This window comes from Phacochoerus africanus, chromosome 3 (assembly GCF_016906955.1).
Source record: "Phacochoerus africanus isolate WHEZ1 chromosome 3, ROS_Pafr_v1, whole genome shotgun sequence".
NCBI lineage: Eukaryota > Metazoa > Chordata > Mammalia > Artiodactyla > Suidae > Phacochoerus > Phacochoerus africanus.
Genome location: NC_062546.1, coordinates 139,776,528 through 139,794,869, shown reverse-complemented (window position 1 = coordinate 139,794,869; position 18,342 = coordinate 139,776,528). Strand labels below are relative to the sequence as shown.

General features: G+C 41.9%; 1 protein-coding gene across 2 annotated transcripts in view; it reads right to left on the bottom strand.

Annotated features, from left to right (window-relative positions):
- The window catches only part of B3GALT1 (beta-1,3-galactosyltransferase 1), a 50,079-nt gene extending 32,159 nt beyond the window's left edge, over positions 1-17,920 (bottom strand). For both annotated transcript variants that reach the window (XM_047772804.1, XM_047772805.1), the window contains exon 1: positions 17,793-17,920. The gene's annotated coding sequence lies outside the window, so the exon portion shown is untranslated. The remainder of the gene's footprint in view (positions 1-17,792) is intronic.
- Positions 17,921-18,342: the final 422 nt, after the last annotated feature.

The window sequence follows — 18,342 nt, the reverse complement described above, 5'->3', positions numbered from 1 at the left end:
AAATGCCTTTGTCCTCTCATTTTAATAAAATTCCTATCTTTAAATATTTAGTGGAACTTGTATTTTTAATTATACATTGGTCAAAGGGGAGACTTTCATGGCTTTGACTTTTGTGACACTGTCTTACTTGTCCTAGTTCCACTGTATGTAATGGTGTTGTTTAGTATATTCTCTGGAGACCAAGGGTAGGAGGTTTCTAACCTTCCACTACAAACATCTTCTAAACATTTATACATACATTTTGGATGAACATTTTATAAACTTTTTTTTTTCTAATTCTCAAATATTGAAGAAACATTTCCAATTCCTTCTGGTGGAATCATACAAAACTGACATGTATGTGCTTAAATATGGTTCAACCTGAAGTTTTATATGGCTCAACCCAACAGCTTTTCAGGAGAGCCAGCATTCAAACTCAAGTCAGGAAGGATGGAAAGCTAGCCTTTCTTCTACCGTGCCATGCTGCTGCCTTATTTATTTATATTCTGAGTTTTCCAAGAATCTAGCCTTGTATGCATTACATACTCAATACAACGTGGATAATAAATGCTTGTTGATTGGCTTTGAAAAAATGGATAGAGAGGAAGTACCACAGATCTATGCTTTATAACCGTTTAGCGAAGGGTTAGGTCTCAGTTTTTAACCACTGTAAAGCTGGGTGGTTATCAAGGACAATGATCATTAATAGCATCTAATAAGATACTATCTCTTAAGTCATTAATCCTCTACTCTATACATATGTAAGTTTCCCAAAGTTCAAACACCTATGACTAGTGAGGATCCCCTCATGGAGCAGGTGAAATCCTGCATCTCTGATCTCTCTCTCTCTCTCTTGTGTATTCTCCTGCCGGCAAGGGTTAGCAGTTTTACAGGTTTTATGAAATGACTGAGAAAGCACTTAGATAATCCACCTTCAAAATATCCTTCCCCTTTCTTTCTCACTTGATTCACATCTCCTTTCCACACTTTTATTTCTTCCCTCTCCAACCCATTCTCTTTTCTAGAGATAATACCCTAATTTTTTGGCCATAGGTGTTTAGCTCAAATCCTTGTATTGACCATTTTGAGACCAGATCCGCACATCATGGAAGAACCCAGGTGGTTTTCATATTGAGTATGTCCAAAAGATGAATTTGGAGAGAAAATCAATGCCTGCACAATTTATAGCGTAATTACATAGTAATTACTCAATTTGCTGGAAAACATTGAATCCTCTCCATGCTTTTAAACAGATGTCACAGCAGATGTATCACATTGAAAGGAAAATTTGTATTAACTACAGTAGTTGGGCTTATTATCGTCAGTGGTACTGAATTAAATTGCTAATAGAGAGCACTGTTAGGAAGAAGTATGATTCATTCATGAAAGGGACAGAAGTTGTCAAACATAGGAAAGTTCCCATGAATAAGTGTATCCAATATAGTATCAGCATTTCAAAGGATTGTTGAATATTCGGCTTTGGGGTTATGTGGCAGTTATCTATAGAAATGACTAAACTTTGGAGAGGATTTTCCAGTGTATGAAATTATTTCTAACTATGTTATCTCATTTGATTATCACCTGATCCAGGATGTAGGTACAAGTGTCCTGAGGCTTAGAGGTCACCCAGCTTCTTACAAGGGATGTAAGCAGAGCCCAAACCAGAGCTTAGGCTGCCTGACTCCCAAGCCACCTCTCCTACCATCACACCACTGCTTCTTCAAGAAAATAGTCAGTTCAGTCCATAGATGAGTTAGACTGTGTGTGTGTTTTTAATCAAACTGACCGACTCTTTAATTTGTTAGTTTAAAAGCAACATGATTAAATCAGTTGTTTGTGAAAATAAGGATTAAGAAGTCTTTGTTTATTTTTACATCACTCTCTTGGTTTTGGCAGTATCTATTTTCAAACAGCTACAGTATGAAAACCATGTTTTGTGCAGCATAGAAGACATCTAGGCACGAACCACTCTTTTCAGCTAAATCTATACACATGCTCGAGTATCACCACTGGTAGCATCATCTCCTCATATGTAAAACAATAGCTATATTGATAGTGATAGTTTGAAATTATGGACAAGATTGAAATAAAAGAATGTACAAACTACTCAGTTGAACTCTTGGTAACATTTCACTGAAGGCAGGCGAAAACTTGCCTATGTCCTTGATTTTCCTCTCTGACCAAGACTTTGATGTTTTTACCATGAATTGATCCATATTCCATCTCATTCCAACTTATTGTCTTTCCTCATCTAAATCTGGACAAGGTAATGTCTGCCCAATAGCCTGCCCACTGCTGACCTCACCCCCTCCCTGGTCTGTGAAACTGGCCTGGCCTTAGTGAGACTCCTCATTCAGGAGGCTGCTTGAGTGGGGAGGGCTCCAGAGAATTCACTTTTGCTTAGTCCTTGAAGACATTACCCTGGGGCATGACTTCCAGACACAGGCGGTGACTGGTGAGAATGACAGGGGGATGATTGGATTGTCTGTCACTAAGACTCCCACACAAATGTCAGTCTGGTCTGGGAAAAGCTGCTATTTCTCCTTCTGTGCAGTTCTTCTTCCTAAAAAAATCATCAGTGCTCTCTAGAGAGTTATCTTCCTTTTCCTCTTTTTTCCAAAGACTCTGTTGTGGTTCACAATCCCCTCCCTATCTCCTCCACTTTCTCACAAGAACGATGGCTGCCCCACCCCCACCACGCTCTCTCTCTGCCCCTCTTACTCCATTTTCCTCTCTCCTGTTTGCGATTTGTGCCCTTCTTTGGAACACTCCCCCTTCTAGGGCTTCTCTTTCTAACATCTCCTGTCCTATTATCTCCCTTTCCTCCTACATGTCTGAGGGTGGTTCTCCCAGACTCTCATCATGGCCCATTAGTAAGCCAAAGCTTGAGTTTCAGCTGAGAGCAGAGGTAGAGAGGAGGCTGGTGGAGAAAATAAAGGGGGAAGAAAGGCATTAAATGAGATGTGTAGAGAGTGGGAGAAGGGGAGATCAGAGGCCCCTGGAGCCTGAAAATGAAACTAAGTGGGACCAAAAAGCACATGAAAAGATGATCAACATCACTAATTATTAGAGAAATGCAACATCACTAATTATTAGAGAAATGCCAATCAGAATGGCATTTCAACAGAGAATCTACAAACAATAAATGCTGGGGAGGGTGTGGAAAAAAGAGAAGCTTCCTACACTGCTGGTGGAAATTGGTGCAACCACTATGAAGAACAGTATGGAGGTTCCTTAAAAAACTAAATATAGAACTACCATATGATCTAGCAATCCCACTCCTGGGCATATATGCAGAGAAAACCCAATGTTCACTGAAGCACTATTTACAATAGCCTAGATGTGAAAGCAACCTAAATGTCCACCAACAGAGGAATGGATAAAAAGAAGATGTGGTACATATATGCAATGGAAAATTACTCAGCCATAAAAAAGAATGAAATAATGCAATTTGTAGCAGCATGGATGGATGCAGAAATTATACTAAGTAAAATAAGAAAGAGAAAGACAAATATCATATGAGATCACTAATCTGTGGAATTTACTTTAAAAAGTTACAAAAGAACTTATTCACAAAATAGAAATAGACTCCAAAGTTTCAAAATCAAACTTACAGTTACCAAAGAGGAAATGTTGGGGGCAGAGATCAATTAGGAGGCTGGGATTAACATATGCCCAGTAGATGTATAAAATGGATAAGTGACCTACTGTACAGCACAGGGAAATCTACTCAATACTCTAATAACCTGTATGGAAAAGAATCTGAAAAAGAATGGATATATGTATATGTATAACTGATTCACTTTGCTATATGCCTGAAACTAACACAACATTGTAAGTAAGTCAACTATACTCAAATAAAATTAAAAATCAATTAAAAATTAAATTTGAATACATTGGCATTTTTTAAAAAAACCCTGACTTTTCTGTCTGGCTCTAACTTTACACACAACACTTTCTATATCTGTTATATTAGAAACCTAATATTAATTAATATAATGCACTATAAATATAGTAATTAATGTATTAGAAATAGTGGCTATACTATTAGAAACAATTTCTGCAAAACCTCTGACTTTGTAAGACACAATAGGCACTCAGTAAAAGACAGTTATTACCTTACTGCTTTTTAAGACTCAAAGCGACTCCAATAATTGAATTGGGTTCAAATCGTGCAGCAAAATCCAGTTTTTATAAAAGCAGCAAGTATTCTTGGTAAAAGGTTCTCTATGTTATAATATACAGATTGTGGTAGTTATTTGTGAGGGACGTCACAGGAAATTTATAGCAATAGTCACCAAGTGCTGAAATTTGAGTTTGATGGTTCTGGAGACCGGCAAGCGTAAATGTAAAGACTTGGATTCTAGTCCTAGCCATGGATTAGTCCTGGAAACATTCTGTAAGTTCCACTGCCCTATTTTCTGAGCTACAAGATGAAGATACTATAGAACCAACTGGGCATGGTTGTTCCTTGCTCAAATAGGATCATAAAAGCAAAGCTTGTGGAAAGTGCTCAGAATGTAGTTGCACTCAATAAAAGCTGTACATTACTGAGTTTATTTATTTTTTTATTTTTTAATTTTATTTTTTCTTTTTTATGGCCGCACCCACGGCATATGGAAGTTCACAGGCTAGGGGTCGAATTGGAGCTGCAGTTGCTGGCCTGCATCACAGCCACAGCAACACTGGATCTGAGCTGCATCTGCGATCTACACCACAGCTCACGGCAATGCTGGATCCTTAACCCTCTGAGTGAGGCCAGGGATGGAAACTGCATCCTCATGGATACTAGTTGAGTTCTTAACCCTCTGTGCTACAACAGGAACTTCCATTGCTGAGTTTCAATTTTAAAAATTAGAGCAGATCCAAGTTTATTCTTGTAAAGACATTGATTTTACTCACTTGCCTTCTGATTTACATCCCTGTAAGACAAAGAAAGTGTGGCTTGGCTATTCCCTTGGGAGTGGGTGACCCCTGAGAAATTCATCTCCTACGTGGACTGTGATAGGAAAGTATCAGGAACCACTATGGCTCCTTTCGCATCAACTATACGACCACTGCCTGTCATATTTCTGGCCATTTCAAATGCCCCTAGACCATTTTTCAACATTAACTTATAAGGCAGTTTGTTGTATATAGGACTTTTTTCACTGGAGTCCAAGGGATATTCTGTGCCATTAGGAAGATAGGAAAAGCCATTTGTGGGCTTCCAGGTATATTTTACTGGCAACAGAGGATTTGTTGACCATTTCATCATATAGGACATTTTCTCAATCCTGGAACTGTATTGTTTATGCTAATTTATTTGACTAACATGTATAGGGCACCCAATACTATCTGGCCCTAGGCTGGGTGCCAGGGAGTCATACATTGGACGTGTCACAGCCAGCCCATGAGAAAGCGTGGACACTGCTGAATAACTGTTTGTTGAGGTGATCCAGAAGTAGGTCCTTTGTACAAATGCAGTAGTAAGCTAGGAGCAAGGAACTACTGCTCTGGGCTGTGATACCCTCGCTGTCTGGAGCAGCCTTTACTGTGCTCAAGGGTTCCTCTGTGCTGTCTCTCCAGGGCTCAGTGACATCCACCGAGAATACCTGCTGCAAAGTCCCAGGACAGGGAAACCCCATGATGTGGCCAGTCCTAACCCCAACTCCCACCCTGGGGTACTTCTCTTTTTTTCCTTTCCTTTCTTTTATTTTTCCTTTTTTTTTTGTTTTGCTTTTTAGGGCCACACCCATAGCATGTGGAAGTTCCCAGGCTAGGGGTCAAACTGGAGATGCAGCTTTAGGCCTATGACAACAAACACAGCATCAGAAAAGCCAAGTCCTGGACTGCACCCATGCAGTGGAGGGGAAGTGCCAGGTCTGTGGTCACAGCTAGGGTAGGGTGAGTGTTTTTGCAGACACAGGCCTGGCTCCCTCCTCCTCAGCCCCGCACTGCACATGATGGATGCTGCCTGCCTCCTCTTGCCCTTCAGTCTCTCCGGGTACCAGTCCAGGCCAATCCAGCTCCCAAATTAAGGGAACTGAGGCGACATGTGGCCAAGAACACAGTGGCTGAGGAGCTTGGCAGAGTCCCTACTGACCAAGTGCTCAGCCTTTAGGAGGGAAGCACCATATTCTGTTTTGTTCTTTGTGATTAAACGGGCCATTGTGCATCCTGCTCCCTGAAAGTGGCATTGGTGTGGTTCTGCATACCTCATTCTCTGGAGCTTCGTTTTTGACTGTCCTCGACTGTCAGGTGAACGAGTAAACACATACTTGAAGGGCCATCTTGAGCAATGAATGAGATGACCTGTGAGGCTTCCTAGAAACAGGGAACTTGCTGGTGTCTGTGTCTAGATCTCTACATTTTGTCACGTCGGTGACCTTGGGGCCTGGAGTTGTGCCTCTGAACACTAAGCATCATTATTCTAGTATGGAGGACACTTAGTAGGCCAGTGTAAAACTATGCTTTTTTTGTTTTGTTTTTTGTTTTAAATAGCTGCACTTATGGCATATGGAAGTTCCTGGGCCAGGGGTTGCATTGTAGCTGCAGCTGCTAGCCTACACCATGCCACAGCAGTGCCAGATCCTTAAGCCACCGAACAAGGCCAGGGATGGAACCTGCATCCTCACAGAGACAATGGCAGATCCTTAACCCAATGAGCCACAATGGGAACTCCCAAAACTATGTGTTTTACTGACCAGTATTCCTGTGAGCTACCTGGCATCTCCGATTCTCACACCATCCCTGACCTTCATCCATTCTCTGAGCCTCGTGTAATACCAAACCATTGCCTCATTTCTTATCCTTACCTCATTCTTGATAGGGTGGCTCCTAATCAGTGTCCTTGGGGTTCTCTGAGGGTTTGGGACTCAGACACCTCCACAGGGACAGAGGGAGGCACTAGGCTGCTGAGCTAGTGTGGGTACCACAGTATCCCCTGGGTCTCCTCCTCCTCAGCTCTGGCTCAGCTGCCTGGGGAGCTGTCCTGGTAGATATCCATCAGAGACCAGAGGATGCTGGCTTCTGCCCTTCCTGTCAGTTCCTCTTCTCGGGGCTCTGGAGGCCTGAGGGGAAATCTTACTGGTTTTTAGGCATGAGAAGAGCATGCTGCCAGCCCTGGAGGGCAGAGTGGTGGACTAGGCAGAGCACAAGTCTGGGAGTCAAGGATGACCCATCCCCAGCTGTGTGACCCAGGCCTCCCCCGCAGCGCACCCGAGGAGTGTGAGTGAGAAACGCAGGCATCAAATGCAGATGGGCCTGCGGCTCTGCCCAGCTGAAGAATGTCAAGAAAAGCCCATCTTGAGGGAAATTGCATGGCCTCGTTCTCTGTCTAAATAAAAAGAAGTGCCTAATTTAACGTCTTAGCTTGCAGGACTGAAAGAGAAGGAATCAGAGGGAAAATGTTTGAAATTAGCTCTGAATTAGTCATGGTCCAAGATCTTTCCTAATATTTCCTTTATTTATTTATTTTTTATTTATTTATTTATTTTTTTTGCTTTTTACGGTCATACCCATGGCATATGGAGGCTCCCAGGCTAGGGGTCCAATCAGAGCTATAGCTGCCGGCCTATGCCACAGTCACAGAAACATCAGATCCGAGCTGTGTCTGTGACCTACACCACAGGTCACGGCAATACTGGATCCTTAACCCACTGAGCAGGGCCAGGGATTGAACCTGCAACCTCATGGTTCCTAGTCGGATTCATTTCCTCTGTACAACAATAGAAACTCCTTTCCTAATGTTTTATTTAGGAAGAAGAATAAAACATCAACATCATGCCAATCTCACAGTGGATACCAAATTACAAGGTGGATGATACATCAAAGACCTAAGCGATGTCTAAAAAGATTAGAGAGTGGGTCCAAGTTCTATGCCCAGACCCTCTGCCCAAGCCCGGGACAATGTCAGAGGAGCAAGTGCACCATTGCCACCTCTCCAGGTGCTGCCGAGGCTGGGGTCAAGGACGCTGTGCTTCCTAAACAACCACCCTGGGTAGGGCAGAGAGAGGGGCTGGATTGCAGTTCAGAAGCAGAAAGGAAAAGGATGTCCTAAGGGAAAAATTATCTATGGTATCATCTGGATATGCTAACGTGGAATTAGCAAAAGACTTGTCTTGTACTGGCAGCCTATCTCTGGAAAATGACTTTGGCCCACGGGAGGGAAAATCCAAAACACAAACCTTAAAATTAATACGTATTTAAGCAAGGAGATAAAGGATTTGGGAAAATATTCCCAAGGGCCCCAGTCACGTGTGGCTGCGAGGCCTGGAAGAGAGTAAACATCAGGGGAAACCCCACAGGTGGATAACAAGAAGGGCCCTGCTGTCCTCTGACTTTCTCTTAACACCCTCCTTGTTCCTTCCTCTCTGCCTTCTTCTGCCTCCCCAAAGACTTCCTAGATTCCAAGAGCCTCTTCCATCCTGCCTCAGCAGAATGAAGCCAATGTCTCTTTAGAACCTGAGTAGTTTATCTGAGAAGGAATTCACTTAAAGCTATTCGAGGTGGATACTGATGGTCCTTTAGGTAACATCTGTATTTTAACAGGCAGTCCTTTAGGGCCTTATCAGAAAAGACTGAAGGAAGGGGGTTATTTCACAAGTTCACATGTCACTCACATGGCACATGTCTCCACGTGGAGAAAAAGGATGGGCAAGTTCCAGAACTCCCTAAAGCACGGCAGGGGGGACAGCTGCCTCCTCCCTCTATAGATCAAGCCCTCACCTGAGATAAGTTTGGGTATTTCTGCTGCATTTGCCCTCCTGGACATTGTCATCTGCTTGTGATGCTGTCTGCTGGACTGTAACTCCATGGGTAAGAGACCATGTCTGTTTTAAAAATAAGAGCATATGTTTATTGAGCACGTACTATGTTTGGTCAATATTCTAAGCCCTATTAACTGATTTAGTTTTCACAACCCTCACAGGTGGGTAATGGTGTGACGATTTTAAAAATGAGGCATGGGGTCATTGAACAATTTACCTAAGGCCACAGGGCAGGTATCTGACAAAGTTAGTATTCAAACCCAGCTGTCTGACCCCTGACTCACTTTGTAAACCATCATGTAGGCTGTATTCTCAGCACCTAGTATAGTGCCTGGGCAGCAATCATTATTTCTGCTTTTCCTTTTGTTCCTTGTGATGTTTAAATTTTATGTGTCAAACTTGGCTGGATCATGATGCCCAGATAGTTCATGAAATATTATTCTGGATGTTCCTGTGAGGGTGTCTTGGATGTGATTTACATTTAAATCACTGGGCTTGTTGTTGTTGTTGTTGTTTTTGTTTTTTTGGGGCTGCACCTTAGCATATGGAGGTTCCCAGGATAGGGGTCCAATCGGAGTTACAGCTGCTGGCCTACACCACAGCAACATCAGATCTGAGCCTCGTCTGCAACCTACACCATAGCTCATGGCAACGCTGGATCCTTAACCCACTGAGCAAGGCCAGGGATTGAACCCACAATCTCATGCATGGTTCTTAGTTGGATTTGTTTCCACTGTGCCATGACAGGAACTCCTAAATCACTGGACTTTGAGGAAAGCAAATTGTTATCCATGCATGGGGGGAGTGCTCATTCAATTAGATGAAGTCCTGAATAGAATAGAAGGCTGACTTACCCCGAGCAAGAGGGAATTCTCTGGAAGACTGACTTTGGACTCCAAACACAACTCTTTCCTAAGTCTCCATGCTGCTGGCTTCAGATTTTGGAATCTTAAAGTTTACACAATTGTGTGAGCCAATCCCTTATAACACTTCTTGCACATCCTGTTGTTCTGTTTGTCTTGAGAACTACACCTAAAATAGTCTCCTTTGGACTTCCCACCGTGGCACAGTGTTTAATGAGTCCGACTAGGAACCATGAGGTAGCAGGTTTGATTCCTGGCCTGGCTCAGTGGGTTAAGGATCTGGTGTTGCCGTGCGCTGTGGTGTAGGTCGCAGACGTGGCTCGGATCCTGCGTTGCTGTGGCTCTGGCATAGGCCCGTGGCTACAGCTTTGATTAGAACCCTAGCCTGGGGACCTCCATATGCCGCAGGAAGCAGCTCTAGAAAAGGCAAAAAAACAACAACAAAAAAATAGTCTCTTTTACTAACAAGTTTCTCAAGGCTAGGTCCTAGGCCCCCTTTCCTCCTCAGTTTATGTTGCCTATTCCCTCCCTCCCTCCCTTCCTTCGTTTTTTTTTGTTGTTGTTGTTGTTTTTTTTTTTTTTTTTTATTCCCCTAGGGCGAGCTATACCACAGCTGTGGCAATGCCAGATCCTTAACCCACTGTGCTGGGCTGGGGATGGAATAGGCAATGCCACAGAGACAAGCGGGAACATCAACCCATTGTGCCAGAGCAGGAACACTAGTTTTACTTATCTTCCTTCCTCCCTTCCTTCTTTCCTTCCTTCCTGGCCATACCTGAAACATATGGAAGTTCCCAGGCTAGGGCTTGAATCAGAGGTGCAGCTACTAGCCTACACCACAGCCACAGCAACGCCAGATCCTAACTGTGTCTGGAAACTACACTGCAGCATGTGGCGCCACTGGATCCTTAACCCACTGGAAGAGGATCGGGATTGAACCCACATCCTCACAGACACTATGTCAGGTTCTTAACCCACTGAGCCACAATGGGAACTTCCAGTTTTGTCTGTTTTCTAAGCAAATTTCTACTGTCCTTGGTCTCAGTTGTTATCTATTTGCTGGTAATTCTTAAAGTCACTTTCTAAGTATCAGATGTATCTATGGAGCGCCTGACCCATGTATCCAGCTGTGTTACTTGGTGTGTGTTCTTGGATCGGAGGAGCACTTTAAGTCAGGATGAACAAACGTAAACCCATGATCTTGCAACTCTGATCCTCCTTCAGGGTTCTCTTATCTTTGTGACATGTACCCGTATCTGAGCGATCAGGAGCCATTCTTAGTAGCTCTCTTCCCTTCATCTCTGCACTTAACCCATCACCATGTCCTGCCAATGTCACTTTAGAATTTTTTTTTGTCTTTTGTTTTTTTAGGGCCACACCTGTGGCATATGGAGATTCCCAGGCTAGGGGTCTAGTCGGAGCTACAGCAGCCAGCCCACACTAGAGCCACAGCAACGCCAGATCCAAGCCGCATCTGTGACCTACACTACAGCTCACGGCAACGCCGGATCCTTAACCCACTGAGCGAGGCAAGGGATCAAACCTGCAACCTCATGGTTCCTAGTCAGATTCGTTTCTGCTGCACCATGATGGGAACTCCTTTTTTTTTTTTTTGAGAAATTTCTCACACCTCCTGACTTCTCTCCATCTCTACTACCATCGCTGTACCCAGCTTGTGGGTATTTCTTATCTTGACTTCTATGGTAACTTTGCAAGTGGTCTAATATATAGTTTCTGTTTCCCCTCTAATCTTTTTTCTTCACATTTCAACCACAGTCATCTTTCCAAGAAGTAAAAATGATCTGATATCACCCTTTGCCTCTACCTGTTTAAACCCATTCAATGACTTTCTCTTGTGCATAGGAAGAAGGCTAAGTTCTTAGCAGGGCTACATGGTGGTTTTCAAGGCTCTGCATGGTCTCATCCTAAAGCACTTTCCCCCTTCTTCTCTGTACTCTGGTTACTCTCACTTTGTTCAATTTCTCAAAAATGCTCTATCACCTGGACTTTGCACATATGTTTTTTCATCTATTTTTTTAATGCAGGACATTATTCCTAACCTCTCAACTTTCATAACGGGAGTCACTTTGAAGGGGAAATTGTTGTCTTTACACACACCGTTCTTCAATCTAATTAGATTTTCTTTTTGTTATATAATCTCAATGCTAATCTAAATTCATAGGAATAATAATAGCTAGGATTTACTGAGTGCTTATCAAGTTCAAGTGTGAAGCACAGTGCTAAAAACTTGACAACTGTTACACTTACATCAATATCTAATTAAAAATATAACAAAATCTAAGAAGTAGATAATATTATTCTTCTCTTTTATAGATGAGGAACCTGAGAACCTGAGTGGGAAGCTGAGTGCAATTATCAGTAGTGTGATGACTTGGTGGATATTTGGATTGTGCATTTGGAGTGATTCATCAATACTGTAATCTGCCTGGCATGTAGAATGTGGTCAATGCCTAATTGTTGATTGAAATAATGATGAATATTTGCATGAGTAATGAACTAGGACACATTTTAATGTGGAAACTCACTGGGTATCTTCATTCTGTACCCTAAATTAGTCACCTACGAGATTAATTATAAAATTCTAGGCAGTTGCTTGCAAATGAGAAAATGGCATTATCAATACTGGAGATGTTTTAGAGTCCCCTCCACTCTTGATTTTGATGACTTTCGGCTCCATTTCCAAATAAGGCAGATACATGGTTTCAGTTTGCCCACAGTAAAGAATGATTTGCTTATTTGTTTGTTTGTTCCAGTCCTTCCTGGTCTTCTGAAGTAGAGGGAGACAAACACACATAGACGCACACCTACCATGTTAGGTACATCCATACCAGCTGCTGTAAGGAATAAACTCTAAATTTTTGACCTGAACACAATAGATGCTTATTTCTTATTCAACCTCCTGAGGCTGTTCCTGTTTGGCCAGACAACTTTCCTCCTGGTGATCTAGGAGCCCTGCCTCCCTCTGTCTGTGAGGGCATTAGACTTCTCTCACACAGATGTCAATAGGGGAGAGCATGCGTTAAGCAACCTACCTCCTAAAAATGCCCCAAAAGGACGCATGTCACTTCCACTCATATTCATTCCATTGCTAGAAATTCATCATCTGATAGCACCCAACTCTAAGTCAGTCAAGGAAATGCTCTCTAGTTATATGGCCAGGAAGAAAAGAGAAACATATATGAGTAAGTCAACATCTCTGCCCTACTTCCCACCTCTATAACACAAAGCAAGAGTTGCTATAAGATTAGTGCCCTGAGGTATGGAAGATGGAGCTTAATTTTAATAGTGCACATTTGGAAAGGCCTGTGAAGGAGGAGATTTTGAATGGATCTTGAAGAATAGGTAAGTTTTTAAAACAAAGAGATTCTAATAGGCATAACTGACACTGGTACCAAAAATGGTGAAGTCAGAAGCAGAAGCAAGTAAGGGCTGTGAGAAAAAAAAATGTATACCTGGGATATGTGTTCATATCTCAGAATCAAGCAGAAATTATTTTAATAATCTCTTTTCCTGGTTTTCCTGAATTCCTCTCTAACTAATTAAATAACAAACAGAATTACCACCTCCACCATGAGTATCTTAGTCCCTAATGTGAAGATATGAAATAATTAGAGGGTGTGCTGTGTAAGAATTTTAATGTCATGGAAAACTTCTATTTTCAAGACTGTGCTAATTATACAGGATAAGGCTGAACAAAGGAAAGATGTACAGTTAGCAGAGCACAGCTTATTACAACCATCTCTGTTTACAGGCTCTTCTGAACCCAGGTATGTAATAAATCAGCAGTGATCTAGTATATATCTTTTAGAAAACAAGTCTGGAGATTATAGAATTTCAGGACATGGCCATTTTACATTTAATAATGGTGATGGTACAGGGAGATTTTATACTCTAGACTTTTACCTCTAGTGGTAGAGAGGAAAGAGAAGGTTCTTGAGAGGGAGAAGACCTCTGTTCCTTCCTTGGTCTTCCAGTCACTGACTGGGTGATCCCAACCTTTCTGGGCACTTCCTCATTGTATGGAGATAATCATATGTACAAAAGCACTTAGCACTGAGCCCGGACTATATTAAGGACCCCATTTTTCTTCTATTTCCCTTCGCTTATCCTACTCTTTCTTAAGCAGGATTTCATTCACTCAATAAAAGTCCTTAAGACTTTAAGAACTGTACTAGAATGACTGTAATATCAGGTGGATGTACTTCCTCTAAGTCTCCCAAACTTCAATAAAGGCAGTTATATCAGTGGCTCTGAGCAGTGTCAAGGATAAAGAACTATCTTAGTCGTCAAAGCCCAAGAGGGTTGACTCAGCTCTTCTTTTCTTCCAAAGAAGATAAACTGTATCTCCTGCAATTTGATTTTTGTGAGGGGGTCCTTGTTTTGTTTCCAAACAAGATCTTCAGTGCTAAAGACAATCTCTCCTACCTATACGTTAAATGGGTTAAGCTGAGTCCCATGAAAATGGGGACTTTTCTCTAGATTCTGCTGCTGGAATATTAGAAATCGATATGAAAAGCCAAGAGCTAAAAAACTGCACAGTATTATGTATTATTCAAATGCAAAATTCTGTGGGCTGCCTACCTCGCATCTCAGCTCAGCTATGAATGGCCTATATACCCAAGTGCCGCTCAGTATCGACTGAAAGGATGGAGGCCCTCCACTTCTGAGAGATGCCATTAGGATTGCATTATCATATCAATAACCCACATGTCAAGTTCTTGATAAAAATGATCATAATCCAGAGGCGAGAGATAAAATATGAGAGTTTGGTTTGTGTAAACAAATCAAAGGCATTTAGAATCAAGCTACTTAATCTATCTTAAAGTATTGCCAGAAATATAAATACCACAACAGGCTTGGAGCCATATCAGGCAAGAGTGGAGAGGGTAGAAGGAACTCTAAAGATTATTTGCTACTTTTTCCTGATTTACTCTAAATCAGGCATGTTGGCCTTCTTTTAATTCTGTGAACCAGCTCTCTGGTCTTAAAGGCTATGTAAATCACCCTGCTGCCTCTTCAGAGATGCCTGTTGTAATAGTCAGAATTGTCTCCGTTAAGCTGCGTTAACAACTAGTTTCCACATCGCAGTGGCTTAAGACAATAAAAGTTTGTTTTTTCTTTATATGACGTGACACAGTGTGGTTCGGCTGAAGGGGTTCTGTTCTTTGAAGTCACAAGAGTTCCAGGCTAAGGGCGCAGCCCCATCTTGGACCATATCACTTGCCAGACTACCAGAGGCAAAGGGAGCTACAGCAGCAACAATTAGATGCTTCAGTGTGGAAGTGACACATATCTTTTCCCTGCACAAATGATGGTGGACCAAATCCCATGGCCCATGGAACCCCAGGGAGACCAAGGCCATGGAGTCCTATCACATGCCTGGAAAGGGACAGAAATGGAACTCTTGACTCTCACACCACTTGTAACCACCTTTTATGAAGCAGGTTCTACCTCTCCATTGCCTTGGCATCCCTTTTGCTTTTCATAGTGCTTATCCCAACTTGTCATTGTATTAATGATTTATGTATTTATCAGTTGTTTTCCTCCATATTGAACTATAAGATCCCTAAGAGGAAGGACCTGTTAGCAGGCTAATTCCAGGAAACCCATTCTTTTTTTTCTTTAATTTTTTTTTTCCCACTGTATAGCAAGGGGGTCAGGTCATCCTTACATGTATACATTACAATTACATTTTTCCCCCACCCTTTCTTCTGTTGCAACATGAGTATCTAGACAAAGTTCTCAATGCTACTCAGCAGGATCTCCTTGTAAATCTACTCTAAGTTGTGTCCGATAAGCCCAAACTCCCGATCCCTCCCACTCCCTCCCCCTCCCATCAGGCAGCCACAAGTCTCTTCTCCAAGTCCATGATTTTCTTTTCTGAGGAGATGTTCATTTGTGCTGGATATTAGATTCCAGTTATAAGTGATATCATATGGTATTTGTCTGTGTCTTTCTGGCTCATTTCACTCAGTATGAGATTCTCTAGTTCCATCCATGTTGCTGCAAATGGCATTATGTCTTTCTTTTTTATGGCTGAGTAGTATTCCATTGTGTAGATATACCACCTCTTCCGAATCCAATCCTCTGTCGATGGACATTTGGGTTGTTTCCATCTCCTGGCTCTTGTGAATAGTGCTGCAATGAACATGCGGGTGCACGTGTCTCTTTTAAGGAGAGTTTTGTCCGGATAGATGCCCAAGAGTGGGATTGCGGGGTCATATGGAAGTTCTATGGATAGATTTCTAAGGTATCTCCAAACTGTTCTCCATAGTGGCTGTACCAGTTGACATTCCCACCAACAGTGCAGGAGTGTTCCCTTTTCTCCATAGCCCCTCCAGCACTTGTTCTTTGTGGATTTAATAATGATGGCCATTCTGACTGGTGTAAGGTGATATCTCATGGCAGTTTTGATTTGCATTTCTCTTATAATCAGCGATGTTGAGCATTTTTTCATGTGTTTGTTGGCCATCTGTATATCTTCTTTGGAGAAATGTCTATTCAGGTCTTTTGCCCATTTTTCCATTGATTGATTGGCTTTTTTGCTGTTGGGTTGTATAAGTTGTTTATATATTCTGGAGATTAAGCTCTTGTCGGTTGCATCATTTGAAACTATTTTCTCCCATTCTGTAAGTTGTCCTTTTGTTTTCTTTTGGGTTTCCTTTGCTGTGCAAAAGCTTTTCAGTTTGATGAGGTCCCATGGGTTTATTTTTGCTCTAGTTTCTATTGCTTTGGGAGACTGACCTGAGAAAATATTCATGAGGTTGATGTCAGAGAGTGTTTTGCCTATGTTTTCTTCTAGGAGTTTGATGGTGTCCTGTCGTATATTTAAGTCTTTCAGCCATTTGGAGTTTATTTTTGTGCATGGTGTGAGGGTGTGTTCTAGTTTCATTGCTTTGCATGCAGCTGTCCAGGTTCAGGAAACCCATTCTTAAAAATGGTTCATCAACCTGATATATTTAAATACTGAATATATTTGCCTTGACCTTGGAGAAGCCTTATGGCAATAACGTCCTGACTCTGTCAATGCCCTTTCTGGCTGGGTGCCAACGCCTCTCTATCACTGCTTGTCAGAAGTTCCTCTCTCTACACAATGGCTGAGGCCAAGGCAAAGAGAAAAGGGGCCCTCCTTCAAATGCTGTGAGGAACTGAACTAAAGCCTCACAGGAATCTCCAAAGGTGGTGAAAACAAGCATATGGAATGCACCTTGCTGTAAGCTTTGCACATGTTGAAAAGAAGAAAGGAATTTGGTGAGGTGAGATTTGGTTGAGTTTATTTTTGGCAAATCACCTTGCGGGGAATTAGCTCAGAGCTATGCCCTGGCCCTCCACTCACGGTTGTGCTTCACTGTCAATGTGAACCTGTGTGTTTAGAAGGCACTCTGTCTACTTCATGGGCCAGGAAACTGTAGTTTAGAGAGATAAAGTTATTGGTGCAAGTCACAGAGGTGAGGTTGGGAAAGGTAAAAGTATGATTCAAGTCTCCTCTTGTCAGTGTGGTGCTTCTTTTCCTGAATTATACTCTGGGAAGGCTGCAGTAATTTTTTAAATAAACTAAGCATGTTAGAGCAAAAAGTTAGTGCATAAAGGAATAGTTTGAATGCTTGTCTTTGCTTTTATCACTTTAAATAAAAATATTTTAATGACTGCTTGTTAGTTTAGACACTTTTTTATAAGAATAGCTTCATTTTCTATATGAAATACTATTATTTTCAGGAGAAATAAGAAATGATTGAAGCACAATCACCTGTGGGACAAGGTTATTTCAGCAAAGAAGTTTCAAGAATCAATTAGCAATGGCCTTGGAGAAAATGGATTTTTAAATAGGCATTGTCTCAGGTCACCAGACATATCTTTAGTTTTCTAATATTTCATCTTAAAAGAGGCCATCTTTGAAATTAGTCCAAGGTTTCACAGACCCTTGTAAACATGAATTTTTTCATAAAGGACACTTTTTTGAGCTATCAATTTTTTTTCCTTCCGCACCATTCAGGAAGGAATGATACAGAGAATAGCAAAGTTATTTTATATGCCATAATAGGTAAACATTAATTAAGGAAAAAACTAAACTTTTCTTTCTACTCATTAGTTCTTAGATGCTGATTTCTGATTTTATAGAACTGCTGTTATCTTCCCACAGTGATGGGCTACCTAGCTGAGCAGTGCATCCTTCTCCTACCTGTTGCACCAACCTTGCTGTGGCTCCTTCTCCTTACTCTGGGTGCAGGGCACAGAGCATGGTCTCAGTCTGTCTGATGAGATGTGCAGTGGCTCATGCCAGCAGAAGCTTCTGTTTAGCAAACTGCAGGCTCCTGAGTGGATAAGAAGAAAGAACTCTTTAAAAACAATGTAAATTAATTGGGCTCTGAGAAACAAAGGCAGAATGCTGTCACTTTAAAAGAAAATTTCATTGTTTAGGCTCTAAGTACAATACACAGAATGGCAAGTAAGTAAGCACTGACTAGACACTGATCAAATGAAGAAAAGAATGAATAAATGAATAATGACAGAGCTGGTCCTAGATCTGAAAATCCATATGATTACAAGACTGGGCAAGTAGGGCAAATGAGGGAGCAGACTGGGTGTGAGACAAGAGGGAGTGGGAGAGCTCACTGAACTGGTGAGCAGGCAGCCATGGCTCAGCTTGGCATGCCTGACGGCTCCCACTGATGTCATAAGGAGAAGCAGGCTCAATAACGCTGCACCTTCAGCTTCACAAGGGAGAAGAG